The sequence below is a fragment of the Aythya fuligula genome, chromosome 14 (genome assembly GCF_009819795.1).
Source record: "Aythya fuligula isolate bAytFul2 chromosome 14, bAytFul2.pri, whole genome shotgun sequence".
NCBI lineage: Eukaryota > Metazoa > Chordata > Aves > Anseriformes > Anatidae > Aythya > Aythya fuligula.
Window position 1 is genome coordinate 9,974,155 of NC_045572.1, and position 6,000 is coordinate 9,980,154.

The window sequence follows — 6,000 nt, forward strand, 5'->3', positions numbered from 1 at the left end:
AAGGCACAGAAAATTCATACTTGTGCACACCATTTATGCTGACCCCCATTTCCCGTTGTGTTTGCAGTGCAGGGTGCACCGGGGGCTGCCTGCTTTGCTCTCCTCTGCTCTTCTCATGAAAAGCTGCAAGCGCCCTCCTGGGTGGTTTATGGAGCTGCCCCAGTCCCAGCCTGCTCTATGGGATCTCTGAACACTTTGGGTTTTTCCTCCTGGCTTCTTCAGCCGGGTGGAATCACCCTGGTTAAGGAGATCCGGCTGCACGTTGCATCGCCCCTGCACTTTCTGCTGGCACCTGGAAGTGCAGCCAGAAATCTGGGTGGAACGGGGCTGGTTTTGCAGTGGACACAGCAGTGGAAGAAGCAGGGAGCACCCTCGGTTTGATTTTCCAGGCAGTTGGGTTCTCAGGTCTGGCAAGCTGAGCTCAGGGACCTTTGGCTGCACATCACGGGCTGGTCTTGCAGGCAGAGACCTTTTTCCTGCCATGTCTCCTAGCTTCTGACATACAAGGGATCCAATCTGTGTGTTGTTGTTTGTTTTTTTTTGTTTGTTTTCAGAAGAGGCTACCCCAGGGATGAGTTTTGCCCAGGGAGGAGGCTATAAAGCAACAAGAAGCAACTCAGAGGGGGGATATGAGAGCAATTAAAAAAAATGAACTCGCTTGACCCTAATTTTGCAAATCTCTAGCTGTCAAAGAACTTAGCCTGACTAATTATATTTCAATGCGAAATTGTGGAATCATTACAGCTTTGATTACACGGGTCCCCCAGCTCTTGCCTGCCATGGTGCCTGGGTGGGTGTGCTTTCTAAAGTCTTCTTTCATTTCAGATTTGTTTTCTTGTTTTAGCCATCCAGTTCTCCGGTAGTAACCAGAAATAGGCCTCAAAAAAAAAAAAGAAATAATTGCATCCCACATCTGAGACGTGCTATCCTCGGCTGTCCTCCCACCGCCCTCCTTTCTCTTTCTCCTTTTGGCCTTTGGAGACCGGAGCCACTGCTGCAGTCAGGCAATTATCCTTCAAAGCTGGGAGCTGCGCCGAGCCTTGCCAAAAACCACTGCAGCCAGCGAGCAGCCGGCTTTGAACGCGTGGTGTGGAAGTGCAGCCTCTTCCCTGTCAGATGCTCTCAGGGTAGGAGCCGGGCAGCTACGTTGGAAACAAGAAGCTAATACAAGTGTTGGGTGGTTGGAAACCTCGACTTCAGGCAGCAGACTAAGTGTAGTCTCTCTGATGCAAAATGTTTCTTTGGTTCCAGGGTAAGGCCCGGGGTATGAAGATTCAGGGTTTCTGGGTGTTTCTAAAAATAGCATTTTCGGATTTGGTCAGCTCAAAATACACCCCGTGCTTTATTTTTATTTTTTGTTCCATTCTCTAACTCAGCTGCTTCCAGAGTCCGTGCCCTTTTTCCTTTATTAGTCAGACTGCCGAGATGCTCTGCATAGTACACGAATAATTTGGGAACCCAAACCTTTATCGGGGTCCTTGCTCTGAGAAATCAATACGGGCTGCCATTCCCAAGCAACTCGGAAAACGAACCCGTGCCTGCAGCTCCGATAACCAGGAGCAGCTCTGCAGCGACAAATTAACGTGGCCAGCCTTGCACTTGTCGCTCTGAGCCGCTGTGTCCGTGCCCCAGAGAGGGCAGGGGAGCAGGGAGGACGCAGCATCCCTCAGCTCCTCCTCGTCAGCAACTTGCCCGTTAACAAACCAACCTTCTGCGCCTGCAACTGAACAGCTGGAGAAAACAAACAAAAGAGCCGGCTGCTGCAAAACACCGCTCCCAAAATAGAGATTATTACATGAAACAGAGCACCGAGAGGGAAGGCTGGCTTGGAAAATAGCTCGTAGCCGGCCTTTAAGCAGCTCGGTATTTTATGGTAAATAATGCAGGAAGGAAAGGAAACTGCAGCCCTGAAATGGATGTGCTGGAAGGTCTCGCCAGCACCTGAGATGTCTTTGGAGACCTTCCAGCAGCAGAGCAGTACACCGTAGGCATAGCTGGTTTTTCTAACACCCCCAATTGGCCTCCCTGGCTGCTCGGAGACATGGAGTGTGAGCATTTGGGGGCGGTAGGAGTGAGGTGGGGGCTGGAGGGAAGTCCTGAGCTTCAGCCCTCTGCCCCCAGCAGCCACGCGCGAAGGCACAGCGAGGGCTCCGGTGACTGCTGTGCAAGTCCAGCTGCAAATGGGTGCACAGGGAGTAGCAGAGGGCAGGATTTGGGCATTCAGGGTTCGGAGGTGATGAGAAGCCCAAACTGCCTCGCTGTTTCGTGCAGACCAGGGTCCTTCATGGCTCTTCTGTAGCCCCAGACCACTGCAGCACCCCTGGGAGTCCTGGCTGCAGCCAGCTGCCAGCCTGCACCGTGCTGACCCTTCTGAGCTGCGGGCATGGGGCTGCGGCTGCTGCCCCAAATTTCCTCTCTGGCAGCCTGGGATTGCTCCCAGCTTTCCAGGATTTTGCCTTCCTGGCCGCCCCAGCTGAGCGATCGTAGCTATGTCCCAAAATGACGTGGTCTGGCAGCACGGCTAATTGGGTTAACGGAGCTGACAGAGAGCAGGTATCCTGTGCTGCAAGCACCTCGGCAGGGAGAGACGCTGCTGTTTCTAGCTCTTGTTTGTTGGGTGTTACATATATATATTTTTTCTTCTTCTTCTTCTCCTTTTTTTTTTTTTTTAATTTTATGGCAGTGAATTAAAAAAAAAAAAAAGGAAAAGAAAAAAAAAGAAAAAAAAAGAAAACTCATCTTGAGCTTTAATCAGCAGGCAGCATCCTCAAACTAGGACAGAGCTGGAGACCCAGAGGGTGAGTGCTGTGTGACAAGAACAGAGCTGAGTTAGGAACAGGGCCGCATGCCCCTGACCTCTTCTCACCTCGTACAACAATGTGGTGACATGAAAGCAGCACTCGACTTGCAATGACGAGAAGACTGAAAGCAAGCTAAAACTTTGCTTCCAAGGCCTCTTTGTCCTTCGCTGGCACCGTTCTAGGTGGCGGATTTGAAGGAGTGCTTGCAGGAGCTGGGGGAAGTGCTGTGCTGCTTTCCTTCCACAAAGAATTGTTGCTTGTTATGGGAACGGGCAGGAGATTATTTCACGTATAGATTTTCTGCATGCTGCAAATTGTTTGTGGACACAGGCTGTGTGCTTCATCATAGTTCCACACTTGCAAATGTATCTTCACCGAGACACTAATGTCTGTCAGTGTGCGTGTATAAGCAGCAGCGTTTGCATGCTTAATCGGGCACGTGGCCTTTGTTAATTAGGCAGTCAGCTAATGCTTTATGTCTGTGGGTCTGCATGTGCAATCATTTGCCCAGAACCTCATTAATTTTACTGGCTGCCCCTCCTGTTGGAGTTCACAAATCAAGCTGAGCATGCACACAAATCCCTTTGAGTGGGTTTCTCTAATAAAGCAAATCAGGCATCAGAGGAAACTCTCAAAGAATATTGAAAACAACAAAGCTGTAAGGGCTGACCTGGTGATTTTGCAAAGCGGCTTTGTGCGATCAGATGGGAGCAGCCGAGAGCTCCAGTTTGCAGCTAGGGGCGAGCAGGACCGCTCTGTCTCATAGCTGTGCGTGTTTGTGTACATACGTGCACATAAACACAAACGTGCTTCATCATCCCCAAGGATTTTTGGTGTGTATTCAGTGTAGACATCTCTTCGAAGACCTCTGCATCTGCCAGTCGCTGCATCTAAAGAACAGCCTCAGCTCACGACAGCCCAGGTAGCAGGGACCTGGGCTGTACAGGTGGGCTGTGTGCACACAGCAGCAGACTGTTCCCATCTGCCCATTTTCACTGCTGATGCTCCCTCGACCTGCCCAGGAGAAAGGGGAAAGCAGCCGAGGGGCTTTCTTGGGAGTGGAATTAGGGAAATAACGCATCACTCGTCGTTCTAGACCATGGTTGAATGCAGCAGTGAGGCCCCAGGGACTGGTGGTGCCTGTGGACATGTGCAAGGGATGATTTTTTCCATCCTGGTGACTAACAGATTAGCAGGGTGGAGGTGTAGGATTCTTGCTTTCTTTTCCCTCTGCATTCTCAGCTACAAAGCAATGAGAATCACTCAAACACAGCCTCAAAGTGATCCTGGGCTGAAATCCTCATTCCCACCCACTGCAGTGCAGACAGCAGCTCGCTCAGGATCCTCCGGACATTGCTCCGTGTAACTGCTCCCCCAGCCAGCCTTCGCTGTGGATAGAAAGAGACAGGTGAAAATCTTCCAGGAGTAGCAGCCTCTCTATCCCTCCTTGCTGCCGGTGTGTTACGCTTCCTTGAGCTGCTCTGCCTGCATTGTACACCTCTGCTGGCGGAGACACAGCGCGAGTTTGTGCCTGTGCTTTTGCCATCTGCACTGCAGTGCCCATTACGGATGCAGCGCGGAGCAGCCGATTTCACAACTGGCTGAAGGCAAGGGCATAAGCACAGGGGTGTGTGTGTGTGTGTGAGGGTGTTCCTCGCAGCATCCAAAACGGAGCTGGGGGTTGGCAAGGCAAGCTGCTCGCTTAAACGCTCTCTGCAAAGCTAAAAACACCTGTTACCATCTGCAAAGGACCAACCTGCAGCATGGATTCGGGCATAATTAAGGGGTGGGTTTGCTCTGCGTTGTATGAAAGACTGGCTGGATGCTTTTTGCAGTCCTAAATCGAGCTGTTTGTCTGGGCTACCCCTGCGCTAGGGGAGTGTTACTTCAGCGCTGCAAACATATGAGAAAATAGGTGGAAATGTGGCAATGAGATGGCTCGGTTCCACCTCTGTCTCTAAATTGGCCTGTTATTGCTGTGCAAAGGGTATCTCTGCAGTCGCAAGGGAGAAGTGACAGTGGAACCGAGGGCTTAAAATAGACAGGGTCTATTTTGCTTTTTTTTTTTTCTTTCCCCCCCAGCTGTGCTTGCATAAATCTAGACGTAGTTCAGACATCACAGGAGTTCCAATTGCCTTGAAAAAAAGAAAAAAATAAAGCAGTTGTGAAATAAATGTCTCTCTGCCCCGGCTGGGTTGCCAGGAGGACGGCAGTAAGCGAGACAAGCTGCTGTGTTTCAGCTGCCCCGAACCAGCTCCGGAAGTAATGTTTAATCAAAGCAAGCTGACATTTGTCTATTGAATTGTTATCAGGATTGCTTAGTCATTCGTGTGCCATTGTGCTGCAGAACGGGGAGCGGGGGATTTGTTCAGCCTGACACGAGCTGCTCCCGGCCCTCAGCGTTTCCCCCGCCTGCTCCCTCCGTTTGGCACCGCCGACCAAGTCACCTCGAGGCCAGGGTGCTGCCGACCCCTGTGCATGAGGCTTCTTGTTAGAGCATCCCGGGGAGATATTTGCTTCCTTATTATCACTTGGCACGCCTGATCTCCAGCCCCTTGGAGGATCCTGGGGGACGAAGGGGTCTGCCTGCCGTTTGCTTACATGCAACCATAAATAACACGAAAGACCTGTAAACCACCAAGTCCACCTAAATAATAAATAGGGTTGGAGGCTCGGGAGGCTGCCTGTGGGGTCCCTGAGCTGTGAAATGAGTTCTGGTGGGCTCCTCTTCGGCTGGGTCTGGGTTTTTAGGCTGTGAGCGGGAGGAAGAGCGGGGGCGGTGTTTGGGGTGGAGGTGTCTCGGTCGTGCGCGCGCACACGTGCGGGGGGTGCAGACAGACAGACAGCACAAGGCAGAGCCGGCGTGTTGCTGAACGCATGAGTGAGGAAGCTGGGGAAGGTGTAGCCATAGAAACACTGTGTGCTTAGGAGTAACGGCTCGGGGCGATACAGCCCATCTCTTCAGCCTGGGGGAGCCAGGATATTTCGGCGAAATTTTGGGTCTGCTCGCGTGCACCTGCCCTGGGCATGCAGGTGGATGTCCTACACGTGGCTGTGGCTGCTGGTGGTTATACGGGTGTCCATGAGGACAGAAAGTGCCTGGATGGGTGGTGTGGTGATGTTTAAAGAGGGGTATAGTGATCTGAGGGGAAGGAGGGGGAGCCCCAGGGCTGAGAAGGGGCAGCAAAGCGGTGCCAGC